Here is a 19,313-nt window from a genome sequence, read left to right as displayed (position 1 = left end):
TTTAAATCAAAACGCAGACACAGCAAAGTGTCTTATCCTGCGATAGAATCAAACATTTGTTTTATTATTTATTTATTTATTTTTTTAACATCAAAATGACGAATTCTAACCCGGCGTCACGCTCACCTGATAAACCCGGAATGATAAAGTAAAGATTGACGGTTGGAAGTGAAAAATAACCGACATAGGGGCGCGTGGAGTCTAGCTGCCGTCGCTCCTGGTGGGGTTTTCAGTAAACACTTAGAACGGCCATCGATCGGTTGCCTTTGTTTGGAAGGTGGTGTTGAACTGGCCTTTGAGTTTAAGGTGTTGCTGTGTCAAATCAAGGTACAGGCAGGGCGTTCGAAGAAAAGTTGCTGATGGAAAATGATGTAGGTTATCTCATGAAACACAATGAAATGAGCTTGAGTACAGAAAAGTGTTTAATTGATATTGGGTCGTGGGTGGTGTTAAATTGACATTGACTTTGGGTTGGTGTCAAATTGAGGGTAAGGGTGGGGCATTCAATTTTCTTGGAGTAGAGGGCGGTGCCAAGTTGACAATGAGCAGAAGGTGGTGTTAAAGTGGGTGGGGTTAAAGGAAATAGTTGATAAATTAAAGTTTAGAAGAGTGAAGCACTAAATTGACACCAAAGAGAGGGTGTTGTTAATTTTACATCGAGTCGAGGGTAGTGTTAAAATGACGTCGTGTGAAGGGTGAGAGTTGATGGCAATGTAAAATAAACACTGGTTGAGGGTGGTGTTAAATTCAGGTTGAGAATAATGGGGGATTAAATTAACATGGAGTAGATGGTGTTGTAAAAATGTTATTAGGTGGAGGGTGGTGTTAGACGGACACTGGGTTAAGGTCGATGTTTAATTCATGTCGAGTAGAGGGTGGTGTCGGATAGACTCTGGCCATGGGTGGTGTTGAACCCATGTCGAGTAGAAGGTGGTGTTAAATTGAGGTTGAGAAAAGTTAAGCACGAAAGGGCGGCGTGGCGCGGGGGCTTAGAGCGGTACTCAACATTCCTGGTACGATTCCCGGTTCCTTCTAGTCTGTCGAAGTTTTGATGAGCAAAACTGCGCCCCTGGTGCTGCCTTCTCATGCTGCATCCATGATGGGTTAAATGCAGTGGTCAAATTCCACTGATGTTGTGCTCAGTTTATAACTGTATGTGACAATAAGTCTAAATTGACATCTAGTAGAGGGTGTTGTTCAGTCCATGCTTGGTAGTGGGTTTGTATACTACTGACATTGATTTGAGGGTGGTGCTAAATTGAGGTTAAGAGTGAGGGATTTAATGTACTGAGAGTAGAGGACGGAGTCACGTTGACATTGAGTAGAAGGTGGTGTTAAATTCGTGTTGTGCAGTTAAATTGTTGGGGTTAAATTGACTCTGGGTTAACAGTGTTAAATTGAGGATGGGATGAGGCCAGTGATTAAACAGCATCAGGTACAAACCGGGCATTCAGTTGATGTGGAGACCAACCAGTCTTTGAGTTGACATCGGGCAGAGGGTGGTGTTAAAAGGATGTCAAATGGAGGGTGGTGTTGAATTGACAACAATCACAGACTCGTGTGAAATTGATGTCAAGCAGAGGGTGTGTTTTGAATGACGTTGAGTGGATGATCAATTGACACTGGCTGAGTAAAGGGCGGTGTTGAATGGTTATCAGGTAGAGGGTGTTGCTGAACTAACGGCGCGTAAAGGTTGGTGTTCAATTCACTTTGGGTAGAAGGTGTTGTTCAGCTAACATTGAGTGCAGGATGGTGTTAAAATGTCCTTATTTACCACTGTCGAGTTGATTTTCAATTCTTTTTGGGTAGAGGGCGGTTCATCTGGTAACTCTTCAAGTAGGTGACGGTGTTACATTGACATTGGAGAGAGGGCGGTGCTCGGCAGCCGTTGAGCAGGGGGTGGTGTTTACTCGGCCCTGGCTGGTGGCACAGCTTGGATAAAGCCGAACTGCCTTCTCAAACCATCTCCAGGTACACTTGGGTAGTAGGGTGCTCCGGGGTACTGGAGTTGTATGCTTTTATTAAAAGTTCTAAAGCTAGTACTACATTTGATGTTGGGAGTGTCATTCTTTCAGCTCTGGTATGCTCCAGCACTGCAAGTAGAAAAGGAGAAAAAAAGGATTATAAACAGAATCATCTAAAATAAATTTGCTAATAATACAATGACAAAACAGCAGGAATAGAAAAAATCTACTCAGAGAAAAACTGAGCGCAAGGACAGGCGAACTCTTTGAACCGTAGAGTCAACATTTGGCCTATTTCTGCCTCAGCTGATTGCACGCTCACACTCGCTCACACACAAACACACACACACACACAGACACACACACACACACACATACATACTTTCCCAGGTCTGGCTGCCTGCCAGGAGCTGTCATTGCTTCTACAGTATCAGTGGTGTTGTATTTATATCCAGAGCAGCAGGATAAGAGGCAGCAACAACAGCCAGATCCACTTCAATTTGTCCAGTAGTCATGATGTCATTTTTTTTTCTACCCAAAAATAGATAGATTTTTGAGTATTTTTAAATATTGTTAAATTTGGGCATTCATTTTTTTAAGTATTTTCATTTAATGGAGTCTTTGAAAGTGCATAACAAAAAAAAAAAACAATTATCAACCAAAAAAAGCACAAAAGTCATAAGAATTACTCTATTTTAGGATGTTTCTAACAATATCTTTTACAACTATTATTTTCATACAGGTGTTGACAAATATGTGCAAATATCCTTTGCGGTGTTTTTTAGCCATTTGAGAAAAATTAGCAAAAAAAATAAATCTTAGGAAAATCGACAATCCGACAAAATGAAGTTCAAGAAAATTAAAGAAATAGTGCCTCAGACATGTAGGTTTTATTTAAATTAGGGTTGGAGGGGCTGCAGAGCCAACCGTGCCCCAGGGCCTTCTCCCTCCTTGCTCGCCGGCCCTGTCCCGGACCACATTGATCTAATGCATGTCATAAGCAATGACTGTTTACATTTATTGCAGCGCAGATTGGAAGCAGCTGATGCGGGCAAGCGCTGAGCTCAGCCGCTCGTAAACGCCGCCTAATTGCATTTCAATGTGGTTCGGCGCTGAGGGGCCGCGCGGAACGCCAGTGTACACTGGAAGAACATTTCACCAATCATGCCGTGACTTCTGTTGCGCTGCAGAATGACTTAATGTCAGCTTGGAAATTCAGCACGAATTCTTTCATTCGTCATTAAGGCAGAAGATAAAGGAAACCATGCACGTTTTTTTTAAGAATTGCGCTATTCTTAACTATCATTATCTACTGCTTAGTTGATGCGCATTAGTGTACAACAAAATAAATGCATTTTTTTTAATATGATTACATATTCTCCATCACCTCATTTAACCACACAGTCTGAGCAGTGTATTTTTTTTCGGAATGTGGCCATTTAACAGAAGGTAACTCTGAATAGCCACAAAAATGAACCAGCCATATTTTCAATAATAGATATTGGAAAATAAAAACAAACAAAAAAAAGAATGAATTACTCTTTTTTTTTTTTTTTTTTTTTTGTCCTATCGGGTTTTGTGTGGTTTGGAAATGATATTCTGTTGTATCTCTCTGTTGACCAAGTAACAGCCAAACATAACTATCCAGGTCAGATATTACCTAATTTCTTCTGGTTTTTCCATCACGATTCACCAGGTTATGATTTGATAAGATGATTTTACAATACAGGGTCTTAACCAGGTGGCTTCATTATGAATACTCTTACACCGTAAGTTAAACTCTTGGCTCTCTCGGATGGCAACTTTCTCAGAGATTCGTCCATCTTTGGTTGGGCTTGGGCACTCCTTTTTTTTTTTCATTACTAGCTGAGGCTAACACATTAGCTCAATGTGCCACCAGCTAATGCAGTTCCTTATATTAGTGCTGATTCTGAAGTATTTTGTTTGTGCATGGCAATTTTACAAATCATGTGCCTCTTGTCCAGTTGACGGGCCCCGGAAACATGGTAAAGATCAAAATGTTCCAAAGTAACTGATGTATACATACATACCAGTTGCATCTTTTTTTAATATCCTTTTATTACAGGCTTGTGCGTGTGTCCTTCACCCATACAGCAAGTTTGACTTAAAACTTTGTTGTCCTGGCAGAAATGGGAAACCCACTATCAAACCTGTTTTATTTTGAATTTAAAAATCAATTGTGTGACTCAACTGCATAAATTCCAAGTCGTCCCATTAGACTTCTCAATGCATCTTTGAATTGAGAATTTTCTGTACCCCTAATATATATATATAGCAAATGAAATCATGTTTTATAATAATGTATCCTTTATTAGTCCCTGTAGGGAAATTCATTCTTTGCAATTGACCCATCATCTTGCTCAACAACACTTCGACACACTGGGAGGAGCCGGGAATCAAATCGGGATTGTTCGGTTCCAAAGACGATTTCTCTACCTCCTGCACCACAACTCCCCTTTTTATGTCTTATCAATTTATTTATCATTATTGAGCAATGACAGATCTGCTCAGCCATGTCAACTTCAGTACTTGATTTAAAACCGATATAATGGCTCCAAATGTCCTTTGGACTTTGAGACAGTTAAAGTACCTCATATTTGATATGATGTATTTGCCCTTTTTTTTTTTTTAATTGTTTTTAAACTCGGTACTAAGGATTTTTAATGCAAGGGAGCCGTTCGCCGAATTCGTACCATTGCCGAGAATCCCCCTCACTCACACAAACACATGAGCTCATGGAAAAGAGTCAGATTCCTGGCAGAAAAGTGAGGTCTGTGAAAAAAAAAGTAAAAAAAGATTGCATCTCGACGTATGTTTTCCGCTCTAATTGATCCGATTTGAGTGTTTGAAGTTGGCACTTGTTAAGTTTTATGTGGAAGATTTAACGGGCTGGAAGAGAAGGTTTCTGGAGTCAAAACAAAACAAACAAGTATGTAAATCAATGCACCTGAGAGCCATAAAAAAAAAACAAAAAAAAAACGGCCCGTTAGAGGAATTTTCTGCTCTTAAGACGCACTGGATAACCTGATGATCTGCAGCAGCACCCATTCTGAACCCCTGATCAGTCGTTCCATTTGCAAGCATTTAGTTAGTTTATAATTGACTCGTAAATGCGAATAATGATGTGAGGTAAAAGTCCTAAATTGGCAAGTTCAGACAATGTGAAGTTTTTATATCTGATCTGTTACTGTAATTATTTTTTTATTTGACGGTTCATAATAAGAAATCAAAAGATACATACTTTATCACCATTTACAACCATCTTTTTTTGTCTGTCAAATACAATAATTAATATGTCTGCTCAAAATGTGATAAACTATGAAAAAAAAAAATGGAAAAAGAGGCCAAATACAGTACAGTTTTTTTTGTGTGTGTTGTGTTCCATTGGAAAAAATCTTAGGTACGAAGCAGTATAGTTCTAAACAGAGATCCAAACTCTATCAAAATGTATTAAATGTAAAGAAAGAAAAAAAAAAAAACAGAAATATGCTTATTTTCCCCGTTTGTAAATCTGAATTGATATAAAGCCTTGTGAGTATTGACAAGTGTTCATATAACTTAAATAACAGCAATTTTTTTTTAATGTATTTTTTATAAAAAAATAAAAAATAAAAAAAAAGGTCTAAGTTGATGATACTTTTTTTTAGATGCCCTTATAATCCACAGCCACCTAACTATTACTATGAAGGCTATTTTATGAAACCGCTTTACCCAAGTTCATTACAAGACTTCTTTTTTAAGGAGGGAGTTTTCCAGGTATTCTGAATCTTGAGTGAGAACTGACTTTAACAATCGTGATTTTATATTGAGCTCCGTTAACTGTCCTTTTTTCACGAATTGTCTTAATGACATGTAGCAGAGCTATCTTAAAAAAAAATGATAATATCATGTAATAATTTGGCATGTTTCACCTCTCACACCAGAGGTGTCTTTAGTAACAGTATTTAATTTAGATTTTATTATCAAGGCTTAAATACAATCAAATACTCATGCTTCGGTTCTTCTGATGTTTTACAAGGAACGTCAGTTAAAATCCTCCCAGTGTCCACTTTTGTCACATTTAACTGCATTTCCAGCCCATTTTATTCTCGCCCAGCCTCGAGATTTTAAACTGTATTCCTCGAGTTTACACTTCAGAACCCTTTTTTTTTCTTTCTGTTTGCCCCACCCCACATCTTTGTCCCATTTTTATGAGCTGAGTGGGGGCACTGTATTCCCCGCTTCCCACTCGGGTTCGGGCCTTAATAAACTTACCATTGCCTTTGACAACCTGTGACTTGAAAGCAGGAAATAATGGGTCCTAAACACTAAATCTTTACAGGTTATTGGCCCTGGGTGGGGGGTGGGGATTGGAAGGGTTCATTATTGTGCCGCCGCTTTGCTCCGCCGTATAAATAAAAGGAAAAAAAAATGACTAATAGTAAAATTTATTTAATGCTGTGAGTAGGTGAGACAGTCCAGTACAGTGTTAAATGAGCGACAGCTCAGCGTTTCCCGAGAAAAAAAAAAAAAACAACTCGGCAGCCATTGTCGTTTTATGCTGCCGCTGAATAGGAGGTGAAAGTGTGTTTGTGTGTCAGTGCGAATCTCAGACGAGCAGCGTAACAAGTTTTCCTGCCGCAGCTTCATCCCCATTCCACTGGGCGGCCATAAAAAAAAAAAAAAAAAAAAAAAACATTTACTGCCCTGTAAAGATGGCGGCTGTTGCCTCCGGGCAGCTGTGACGGTTGCAAAGGTGAAGGTTCGAACACTGGTCAGCGGGCCAATCGCAACACGGTGATCTCTTGACGCTTTGCACAATAACGCAGGTCTGAACCGCCGGTCTCCAAAATGACTGACAGGAACCCGATGTTCCCCAACGTGAACAAGCGCTTTGGCGAGGGGAAAAAAAAAAAAGGCTTTTTTTCCTGTGCTAAAACCTTGGACGGATCCCAGCTCAGCTTATTAGCTCATCACAGATAAGCTAATAAGGAACACTAGCGCTAACAGTTCCATGCTTCTAGCTGACATGACGCTAGCAATTTAGCCTGATTTAAACCCACATTGATGTCCAGATGTAGAAATCTTACATCTTGTTCAGACCTGTATTTAGAATCTGTTTAGTTTGTCACGACTCTGTCACGACCCGCTTCGGCCCTGCGTCACAACCCTGATTGGAAAACTGCTTTGACACCTGGACCACTTCTTCAGAACTGCATTAAAATCCAGTCAAAACCGTTGCATGACTCGCGATGAATTATAAGATAAATGAAGAGACATTTGTGATTTTTATCGGTTTATTCCTCTAATTAGGAATTCAGTTTTGTTGTCTTTCCCGTCCAAAGCAAATGGAACACAATAACATTGTTCAGGCTCCTAGAAGTGAAACATGCTAAAAATGAAAACATGTAAAAAATACGTACAATAAAATCTCATACTATAAATAGAGATAATGCAAAAGTAAGGTGGAATGTACATCCAAATAAACGCTGCCACGTGTAATCTTGCTACTATTCAAATATAAAACTCAACAGGTGCATCAGGGTCTTGTTTGATGCATCCCAACTCGTTTTTTTGCTTTTCTTCTCGGAGTTGAAACAACACGAGCCGGACGTAGTCAGGGGAAACAGGAAGTGCAGTAAGCCATCCAATAGGATGCGGGTACCGACAGGAAGTGTGGAAGATGCAGTGAAGCAGGTTTTTTTTGTTGTTGTTTCCTCTTAAACCCTGAAACACGATCTCTGTTCTCCTTTTTTATCTACAAACATTCCCGTTCATGACGTTTTGGCTTTCATCCAGTAGCAGCTGTACTTTTAGCCACAGAGTTGTTTTTTTTTTTATTCTCTTAAAAAAATGCCAATTGCATATAAGTGTAATTTCAATATATTGGCACATCATTTATTGACCTTTTCATCTAAAATGGTGTGTGTGTGTGTGTGTGTGTGTGTGTGTGTGTGTGTGTGTGTGTGTGTCTGTCTGATCACAATAAAGTATCTTATGTTTCAAAATGTTGATATCGTCAGTAGAAAAAAATAATCTGTAAAACTTTATCACAAAAAAAAAAAATAGAAAAAAAAATACTCTCGTCATTTTATAGTGTCAGTACAATTCTGCTGATTTGATAAACAATAAAGACTATTAATGAGAAAACTGCAAAATGAATGAATAAATTATGGGTTGATCAGCTGTTATTTTTTGAAAATGCCAAAATTGTCCACTGGTCAGAGGAAAGGAAGAACTTTTTTTTTTTTAAAAAAGGGGGGAATATTTTGGTAAATATTTCCCCCACCAAAAGAATGTATTTGAAAAGATTATACATTTTTATTAATTTTCTTTTTACAACCATTGGGTATTGTATTTTAATTTTAATTCTGGCACCTCTGTCAATATGATAGATGGTAAAATTAATAAGAATCAGCAATCTGCAAAATGAATAAATAAACGACAAGTTGATCTGCATTTTTTATTTAATAATGCCAAAAGAAATAAAAATAAGTAAACTTAAACAAAAGAATGGGTGGAAAACTCTACAAAAAATGTAATAATAAAATTGAATTATAGAATACCCACATGAAAATGTTATATATTTCTATATTCACAACAGGCCACTTGAAAATCATATTTATCTGATTTCCTGCCCTTTCACCTTTTTTTATCACTTTTCGCTCACTGCTTTTAAATAACTCTATAAAGTATAAATATGTCCCAAACTTCGGATCACCTTTCAGTGATTTCCTTCAGTTTTATTTTGTTTGTCAAATCCGATCAGTTTATTGTAATTTGCTTATAATCCTTTGGAAACAATAAATCTTTCCTGAGATACCTGATATCAGGAATAACAACGTCTGTTCTTCAGTTTCAAATATTCGCCATCTACCAATCCAAGAATTCCCACTTCCACACATATCAAATCAGCCACTCATCCCATCTGGTGGATTTATTTAGACTGAAATTAAAGTTGGTGTAAACATCATTAACTCACATGAGAGATGCCGTAGCAGATCACATGCCGCAGGCCCCCCGAAGCCCACCCACCTTTTTTTTTTTTCCAGGACCTGGTCTATTAATACCAGGCCCTGAGGGTTTTTTTGAGAAAGAGTCCACTTTGGGGTGAGCAGGACTTCCTGCCTCTTCACACCAGGAGACCCCCCCCCCCCCCCAACCCACTCTCACCCCCACTGTGTCCTGCGGCAGCACAAATTCATGTCAAAGGTTCATTTTCTTTCGTGCGCGGAGGGGCTGGGGGTTCCAAGGCACGAGCTCGGAAACACATGGTACCTTTAACCTCGGAGGGGGGCGGGTGTACGTTTTTTAAAACATTTGGTCAGTGTCTGGCCGTGGCAGGCTAATTGAATGTTGCACCTCTTGTTGCCCGGTTCAGTTTTTTTTTTTGTTTGTTTTGTTTTAATGTCATTCGTCACTAGGAATTCCTTCATAATTTCGTTTTTGTTTTGCGCAAATTCGTGCATGGACCGCACACTTCGAAGTATGCGGACATGATGGAAGGATTGTTTTACATAGTTCAGAATAATAGAGAAACTTCCAAATGCTGACATGTGGAAAGATTCCGCCACAGAAAACACAAAATAAAATCAGCAAGAAATACAAATATTTCAATTTAAAAAAAAAAAAAAACTTTTTTTTTTAGGAAATTAGATTAAAATTTTACCCCCATGGAAAGATTGCATTGACTAGTTTAGAAAAAAAAAAAAGATCATCAAGAAATTATCTTTGTAACTTACTTTGTAATATTTAGAATTTACATGAATAAAAAAATAACCCTATTTTAAGGAAATTAGCATAACATTTTTGAGACAATATTCAATAAGAGAAATTGGTAAAATGTTTTTTTTTCTTTAATGAACTACAAAGGGTAAGCGCCTCAAATTGCGGACACATTGGAATGATTTTCATGACAGTGGAAAAAAAAACAACAACAGAAGAAACAGAAACAGTAAACAATATCCGGCATTATTACATATATTATGCATATATTATGCATGTGTATGCAAGTGTGTGGACATAATGGAAGGATTGTTTTGAATAGTTCAGAATCAACAGAGAAACTGTTTGAAAATTTATTTTGAAATTATTTTGCACAGACCACACACTTCAAAATATGCAGATGTGATGGAAGGATTTCCATTATGGAAGAAACTTTTAAAATTGGCAAGAAATTACCTTAAAAAGAAAAGTACTTACAGACATTTAAATAAATACATTGAAATTTTCCATCCATGAAATAAATTGTCTTGAATAGTTTAGAATATTCAAACAAAACTAAATTGGCAGGAAATTATTTTAAAACAATAAGCAAGAAATTATGTAAAATTAAATGTATTATACGTGAATTATTACCAAAAAAAACTATGTTCAAAGAGGGAAAGTACCTAAAAATAAGCATGAAAATATTCCACTTTTAATTAATAATAATGGCAAAATTTTGCACTTTTTTTTTTCAATTTTTTGTTATATTACAACAAATTATATGAATTTTTTAAAAAAAACAAGGCGACATGAAAGTTCAAAGTTCTGAATTCCAACTCTAAATGGATTTACTTGTACGTCTCTGCAAATCCAAAGATCTCACTTTTATTCATTGACAGCATAACTGCACATCATGTTCCGTAATATAATTTAATCTAATCTTTTTTTTCTCAGAGCCTTGTTGAGCCGTCTCATGGGAAAACAAACAAAAAAAAAAGTTTCAGGGTGGTTTTATCTTTATTTTACTTTTAGGTAATTATCTGCTTCTTTTAGGTAATGTTACAGTTTTCTAGGTTAGACTGATGTTGCACTTTGAGCTCATCCATTTTAAGTGCAGACAAATTTAAAAGCCTTGCAACACAAGTGCGTGTGTCCTTTCCCTGTTGTTTGTGTGTGTGTGTGTGTGTGTGTGTGTGTGTATGTGTGTTTGGGGGCGCGACGCAAGTCAATATTTGTCTGCATGGCCTCGTCCCTCGACATCACATTCGACGCAGCAGACCGTAAAGCTGTCAAACGCGACCTGAATATTCTGTCTTCATCTGTTCTCTCTGCCTCATTGCCGCCGTCGCCGCCGCTGCCACTTCCCTTTGATTCCTCCCCCTCGCCGCCGATAACACTATCGCCCCTCCCCCCCTCCCCAAAATACCAGATTATCTGCTCTTATCTACAACAACATAAAGTCGGAGCTGCCTGTGCGAGCGCGATAGTTGCGCGTTTGATAGCGAGCGTGTACCCAGGTATGTTGTTCCCAGTCGAGTCGGTAGTCACTTTGATTAAGTTTTTTCATGCAGCGGATTAGCGATTAGCTTGGCGCGGGCGGCCTTCTGCCTTGACCAGTTATGCTAGAAAGAGAGTGACGTAATAGAGTAATAGCTTAGATTTTAAAAGTGAATTATGGTCAGAAAAAGCAACAAAATCTCACAATTCCATAAAACTGAACACTATAGATTTGTTTGTTTTTTCTTTACACCCAAACGCTATGTGTTGCTTGAAATGTATGGATGAACCCATTTCGTTGTTAAAACGTGGCACGTGTGTGTGTGTGTGTGCGCTTACATCTGTGTGTGCGCGTGTGTGTCGGTTTGCACAGCTGATAAGAGACTGCCAAGCAAACACGCGCATTGTTCAAATCGAAGATCAGTCTGAACTTGCTGTTCCAACATCGGGCCCTGTCGCGCCAGCGCGGCGGCCGTGACATGAACGGAGCGGTTTGGTTGAGTCGCTTGCCGAAGGGCTGGAACCAAATCGGTGCCGCAGCATCTGATTTTGGTCGTAAAATCCCAGATGAAGTCGGTTCAGTATCACCTCCAAAAAAAAAAAAATCTAACAAAAAAATGTTATTTTGTTTTTTTTTTATTAAATCCCTATTTTTTTTACTCTGAATCATTGCGTATAATTTTTTTTTTTTTTTTTTTTTTTTCAATTGATTGCTTGGAAGTGTTTTAGAACAGATTTTTCTTCATATACATATATATACTTTTTTTTTTTTTTTTTGAAGTAAAATATTCATCTCTTGTAGGGTCATTTTTATTATGTCAATTTTTGAGATCTCACTTGTTTTTTCAATCACATTCATCTTAATAATTCACAATCTTTACTCATTTTTTTTTTCTTTTGTTTTTTGTTTCTATCCAGTGCTGTGTGACCTTTACTTGCCACTACATATTTTTCTACATATTTTTCTTCCCTCGATACCTTCAATGCACTTCTTTCTTATTCACCCAGGCTTATTCTCGTGTGATACCTCGCTTCCATTAATACCTGATTAACCGATTTTCAGGTTTCTTCTTTTTTTATTTCTCTGATTTCTAAACCGAATGTATTTTTTGTCTCTTTTATTTCCCAGCCCCATTAAAATGTTAAATATTGCCGTCACGATCAGGCAAAGACACACATGTTTTATCTGAATGGATTCTCAGAAGTGAAACTGACATGAGGAAAGAGCCTGCGTGTGCTTGTGTGTGTGTGTGTGTGTGTGTGTGTGTGTGTGTGTGTGTGTGTGTGTGTGGTGTGTGTGTGTCTGAGAGAGCGCGCGCATGTGTTTTTATGGCTTTCTGCAGTTTTTTTGGATCTGACAGTGGCGTCTTATGTAAGTCACTTATGTCGGCTCAGCGAGCAGCCAGGCAGTGTTTTTGTTGGCGACTCAACTCGTCTGCCTCCCTCCCTCTGTTGCTCGCACACGCACACACACACACACACACACACACACACACACACACACACACACACACACACACACACACACACACACGCACTAGATAATCTCTCTTTCCCTGGTCCTGTTTTCTGTGTTAAAAAAACAACAAATGTGATATTGGTCATTCATCATCTAATATGATGCAACTTATGCCCAAAGCAGCGCAGGTCAAGTTAACCTCAGTGTTTTCATTTTTTCGTACAAAAATTATCCAGATAATCCCAGTTTCAGGCCAACTTGGCTTTTACCTTCCATTGCTTTTTTTTTAATTCAACCCCGATGCTACTGCAGCCAGAAGTAATCGGCATAATAAAATAAAAATACGGTTGTAGCAGAAAAATAATCTTTTTTTTTTTTTTAATTGACAAAAAAGAACTCAAATTCTGAAATGCTATATAAATGTTCATGGAGAGGGAAAATATTTGTAAAATGTCAGTAAATTATGTATTTCAAAAAATATATATGATATTATCAGAAAGAAATCCAGAAATCCCAGTGAAGCAAGGTGTTCTGAGGAAATTTGAAGGAAATTAACGGAAAAATTACCTGAAAATGGATAAAATGAAAACAAAAATAAATGAAGACACGAGATTTGGGGTTTGGAAACACACCAAGGTACTGCTGTATTACAAGCAGAACAATAAAAATAAAATAGAATATTAGCTCACATTAACATGAATGTAGTTCAAACATTCTCACATTAAGGAAAACTAGAAGAGTCTGTCTGCTAGTAAAAAACTAGCAAAAATTTACCATCAGAGGATGATTTTCAAGGGAAATTTCCATGTTTTAAGTATGGATGAGTTGGTTTTTCAAATAATCTGATCACTATCAAAAGAAAGAATTTTGAAAGCGATTGTCTTTGAGTTGTAGGATTGATTTGCACATTTATTCTCTTTGACAAAATAAATTCAGTCATGAAAAAAAATGTTTGGTTGATCATTATATGCGGTGGCGGATCTCTCTCTGCGAGGCTCATGGAAAATTTGGATTTTGAAGTGGGGATAAAAGCAGACGTGAAGTTTTCTATCATCTATCTGTTGATCTATTGATCTATTGATCTATCGATCAATTGACGTGTATGTACACAAGCATGTATAAACTCACAGGCTGAGATCTAGCCAGGCAACAGTACCATGTGACCAGACGATAATGTGTGTGTGCGGCGGCGGCGGCGGCGGCGGCGGCATCATGGCGGCCTACTTTCTCCCATCAGCCCCGGCTCTTTAATTCCGGAGTCTTTGATGAAGCATTCTGTTTGGACGGTTTCTCCTGAGGGAGGCGTCTGGCGCCGGCGTTTCTCCTTCCACTGCTTGTACCTGACAGGAAACAACAAGTGTCACTCCAACACGGAGACTGACACTTGTCTGTCGTTTGATCATTTTTAAGCGACTTCCAGTTGACGCATGCGTGTTTTTTTTTTTCTTGCGAATCAGCGTGAAGTGATAGGAAAAGCGGCGAGAGATGAGAGAGAAATCCCGTGCTGCAATTTCACGCTGTCGTTCGTCGTTAATGAGGGCCAAAGGAGGTCATCTTGCAAGACCGACCGCTCGAGGAGGGAAGCTAGTCACGAAAAGCGGCTTTTGTATGGTCGGGATACATTTATCTCACGCTGCCCTCGCTAGGTCGCTAAAAGCTGCCTCTCTATGAACAGTAATCACTGCTTCAATTTTTATTTTTGTTGTTATTTTCTTAATGGCGGCATAGAAGATAACAGTGATTCAGTTTCTCCTGTTTTGTTTTTTGTTTTTTGTTTTTTTTTCAGTTCATAGGCCCCTTAAAATCTAATCTGCCAACATAGATGCAGTGTAATGTTGTGCGGCACACTGCCTAGTGGCCGGAAGTTGAATTGCAAATTATTTTAATCAGTAATGCCACAAGGAAAAAATAAATACTGCACTTAATCAGAAAATGTTACATTCATTTTTGTACAAGAATATAATTACTATTGTTTCTTAATTTAAATCTTATTCCGTCGGTGTCTTAGTATAGAGGTTGAATGCTCTCCATTTTTAGAATTTCAGTTTTGATTTGGCTTACCTCCCTTTTTTTTTTTTTTTTTTTTTGGCTGATGTCTTTTGACAAATTATTTTTTATTTTGACATTTCTGCTTCACTTTTTCAATTTTCTGCTAAGTTTTCAGTGCATCTTTTGCCTGATCTTACACAATTCTGGAAACTTTTTTCTTATAGATTTTGCATCACCTTTTTGTCACTGTTTTACTAATTTTATGCTCCATGGTATCGCACGATAACTTTTTTTACGGCAAAATGTGACTTTTTTTTTTTTTCATTTTTTTTTTACCCTCTCTGAAGGGGTCTCAGCGAGCGGCTCGGATATTTTGCGTGCCGCTTTGTAGGAAGTTACTTGTTTGTGAAATAAACGAGTGTCCCTGCTGTAACGGGCCTTAGGCAACGTCTCAGAGGAGGAAGTGAAACAGGAAGTGGCTTCGGTGGCACCTGATGCCCCCTCCGCCTTCCCACCACCACCACGCTTCTTCGAGACTTGTGCAAGGGGTTCGATGTGTCAGCTGAGCAATGGCACGAGATGCTCGGGAGCTTCTTCAAATGACCGTTTCGTGCTCATTTTTCAGTTGTTTTTTTTTTTTCTATTTTTCTTTATCCAAGCTTCACTTTCTTATCGTTCGTATTTCAGTGGTTTATTCCCAACTTGGCTTCTTCAGCTTATTTCTTGCTTCCTTTCCAGACAGAAAACCACATTTTCTCTCTGTCATTTATCATTTATTTATCAATTTATTTTTAACAATTTCTATCTCCTCCATCTGTCTGAAGGCCACCAAAAACAATGGAAATTAAAGATGGAATATTCACCTTGTGGGATGTCAAATGGGCTCCCTGTGTCAAGGGCTCTGCTCCATCAAAGGGGCCTGGAGATTTATCACTTTAATTTGGCAGTGAAACTGGCTAATGGTGGCTGTAACCAGGGCACCCCCCCTTTCGGCGCCCGCCTCCCGGTCCCCCTGCCGTGACCTCACACGACTGGCCTCCTTGAAATGAAGCACGGCGAAGGCATTTCCTCACGATTTATGTTTCGGTGCCACTGGCGGGGGCGCGGCCCACACTAAAAACCCCCCACAACGGCCCATTTAGCACACGCCACCCGGGCCTCCCACATGTCGCTGCTGCCATCCTGCCTCTTAAAGCCACATTGTCAATGTTAAAACTGATTTACTACAAATAACCTCTTTTTACAATCCAGTGGATGGCACGTTTTTTTTTTGTTTTTTTTTTTTTTTTTTGGACCGGCCGCAGGATTTTTTTTTTTTCCCCAAAAAATACAAAATTCCTGAATAACGTATTCAAACTTTGATATGGGGCAAAAATGTATAATGATCAGCCAAATATACATATATATACAGTTATCTCAAAATTTAGTTTGTTATCCTAACAAATAGGACTGAAAAATCTGTTTTCAATTAAAAATCAGCAAAGAAAATTATATAAAAAAACAGATTAAATAACCATGACTAGCAAAAGAATAGCTAAAAAGCTGGCATCAGTAAAATGATTTAGAAAAATATAAATCTGGAATGTTTTTTCTCTTTTGCGTGATTGCAAACAGAACAAAGGTTTTTTTAATCAAAATATTGATTTTTGTAACCCTATCTGATTCATTGCACGAAAACAGAAGGGGGGGAACACTTTGAAGGTCAAAACTTGAATATTCATTGAAGTGTTTTTGTTCCTTGTTTTCTTTCAATGACAGAAACATGTTTTACATATAATGCTAAACAGCAAACAGGAGGTTTGAGTTAGTGACTGTCCAAAAAGAAAAAAAAAACAAGAAAAAAAAAAAAAAACACATTTTCACTGAGGCATAGTCAGTATTATTTCACTGCAAACAAATTCTGTTCCATTTCATTTCCATCTATTTGGAACAAGATTTCCCACTAAAAACACTTCCATCTGGAAAATTCCTTTTAATGTAACAGATAACTGGCCATGAGAAATTGCCCTTTGCCCTGTACATTAGCATACCTGAGCTAATATGTCACTGCTTCATGCTGTTTTAGGTCATTCGCATAAAACTAGTAATTAGACACCTTTTCGTCACAACTGCTGTAACATGTTATGTTGTATCTGTTATGTAATTACATGACTTTGTTATATAATATATGACTTTGACGGACAGTACATTAGCCAGTCTAAATAGAGTTGCCACGATTGGCCAGAACATTTGAAACCAACGTGGTTGCGGAATTGTTGTCGTTCACTCTGATAGTTTTGAGGATGAAGTATGAAACTCCATGTAACACATCTAGTAAAAAGGCGCCCCAATTGCCAACAATTCTTTGGAATAGGAGAGTATCTATCGCACAATAAACAGAGAACTTTTGTCAGTTCCTACAACTTTTTCATGAACTAGGCCGGTTTTTTGTACATCCAGACAGCTCAGGAACTAGGAACCATGGCCTCGGTTCCAAGATCCACTGTAGATCCTTCTCTCAGGCAGGGTCTTTTCAAGGTTCCTTAGGGATCTCTTATGCTTGGTGATTGGTGGAACTCATAATTCATGACCAGATACTTCTTGTGGACCGCAAAGCATCATTTGGAAACAAGTACAGCGTTTCCACATGGGCAAGAAGTACAGGGAGAAGATGAAAACACTGACCGTCAATGAATGTTGTGCCTAAGGTACACTTCGCTTACATCGCACCAATCACAAAGCCAAAGCTAAAAGCTTTTTTGGCGATTAAGCAATTATTCATGTATTCATCCCTGAGAGGAAAATTGTTCCAACCATAGCATTCAAAAATGAAACAGGAAGCAACAGCAAAAATGAAGTTGTGACCTTCGCCTCTAACAGGTGTCACTAAGCTAAGTTGAATTGGTCTTTGTTTGTGCGCATAGTGAGTCTGAAAAGGGAAGTATAAATGTCACAAATGAAGGCCACAGTTTTATTCAAGTTGGTAGTAGCCATCAGATCTAGTGATGATTATAGCTCTCACCTGAGAGATTTCCCAGCCTCTCCTAAAATTTGCATGTATTTCCATGCTAGTTCTCTATTTAATTATGGCTCATGATGTTATTATATGGCTTTAAAATTTGAATACAAAGGAAATCACTAATCTCAAAGCAACAATGACTTTGGAGGTGGAAGAACTGCAAAAAAGGGGATAATGAGCTTTATGAAACAGAAAAGGAAGTTTTGTGAGCTTGACTTGATCAACCTGGTATTTGCTTGTCCGTATTATAAGCGAAAAACGTAAGGTTTCAGATTTCTGAGGAAAATTGATGAAACCTGCTTGTAACATGTTTTTTAAATCCACTGTTTCTTCATTTGAAGACATTTCACCTCTCATCTGAGAGGCTTCAAAAGATTTTAACCTGAATATTAAGATAAATAATTATGAATGGTTATTATTATCATAATAATTATATTTTTTAAGATTTTATCCTTATTTTATTTTCATAGTTTATCATACCAGCTAATAGTGTTATAGTCAGAAAATGTGTTTATTATTGTCTGTAAATAAATAACCGGGAGGCACCATTGCAGAATTTTAAGACAGACAGAAATACTGTTAGATCCTACAGACAGTTGACATCTCGAGGAGGCCTTGAAGAAGGTGGACTGGTCCAACTACCAAATGGGGGGACGTCCCACAAAGTCGATAGGAACAGTGATTTGAAGAAATCCCAGGGATGGTTTTGAAAACGCTGGACTGACAAGACAGTGCGAGGCTACAAGAACAGGGTTTCAGCACAGGAGCAAGAGAAGGTCAGGTCTACCGGACCAAAAAAGACCTCTGTAAGATGTAGGCCAACGCAACACTATAACCAAGTGGAGGGAATATCTGCCCCCCTGAGGTGGTCTACCAATGAGCAAGCTAGGACTCAGCTGGACTTCCAGATCCAGACTGATGATCGGTAACCAAGCGAATGCATTGTCGATCTCCAAACAACAGAAGGTGTTAGGCGATAGACCTGCACCACAGTAGCATCACCAAGAAGGAACATGAGAAGCTCCGAAAATGTCAAGGGGTAGACAGGGGAGCTAGAAAAGATGCAGGGAGTGTTGGCCACTGGAGTCCCAATGGTGGCTACCAACCAGAAACCAGGAGATGGCAACTCAAGCAGCTTCCAGGGCGAACAGCTGAGACCTCGTCTCATCTGAGTAAAATATAGCAATAGAATGTAAAAGTGTGGGAAATCATGTGAAACTAGAAAAGGAAATAGTAGCAACAAATTCTTTTAAAATGAAATCCCTGAAATGGGCTGGAAATGATCATAATAGAGTCCAAAAGCGGTCAACAGGTTTATTGGCAACTAAGTTGTCCAAATGACAGAATGAACGGTCGGATGTGTCCATCTGCGAGACTTTGATCGATATTTGAGCGGTCCGGCATAAATCCCACCATCTCACCCTGGACTGGCTCTTGTCCTTGCCTGTTACAAGAAGTTCACCGAAAAGGACTATGTTGGAAAACCGTAGGGGAAAAAATATATCAGAAATGGAGCTGAGCTCACCTCTGATGTGTGATGTCATCTCAGAGGTGAAACTTCTGCTTGCATTTATTGTGTTTGTTTGAGAGAGAGAGGGAGTTTGGCTCCTGCAGCCTCCCGAAAGTGCAAACGGTCAGAAGAATCAGGAGCCGGACGTGCGTCGCTCCAGGTCGGATCCCGGTGCCTTCCCGGTGGCCG

The 19,313-nt window shown here is 38.6% G+C and overlaps 1 protein-coding gene and 1 long non-coding RNA gene across 4 annotated transcripts in view; one reads left to right on the top strand and one right to left on the bottom strand.

Moving 5' to 3' along the window:
* Nucleotides 1-19,313, top strand: part of zbtb16a (zinc finger and BTB domain containing 16a) — a 151,244-nt gene that overhangs the window by 74,244 nt on the left and 57,687 nt on the right. The window lies entirely within an intron of this gene.
* On the bottom strand, nt 1,532-19,299 carry LOC147226344 (uncharacterized). The gene is made up of 3 exons (XR_015107194.1): nt 19,140-19,299; nt 13,852-13,967; nt 1,532-2,093 (listed from the first exon to the last, which is right to left on the bottom strand). It is a non-coding gene; the product is annotated as an uncharacterized LOC147226344 (long non-coding RNA).

This window comes from Fistularia commersonii, chromosome 15, assembly GCF_037954325.1.
Source record: "Fistularia commersonii isolate RoL2024-O1a breed Wild chromosome 15, RoL_Fcom_v1.0, whole genome shotgun sequence".
NCBI lineage: Eukaryota > Metazoa > Chordata > Actinopteri > Syngnathiformes > Fistulariidae > Fistularia > Fistularia commersonii.
This window is presented reverse-complemented; position numbering and strand designations above follow the sequence as displayed.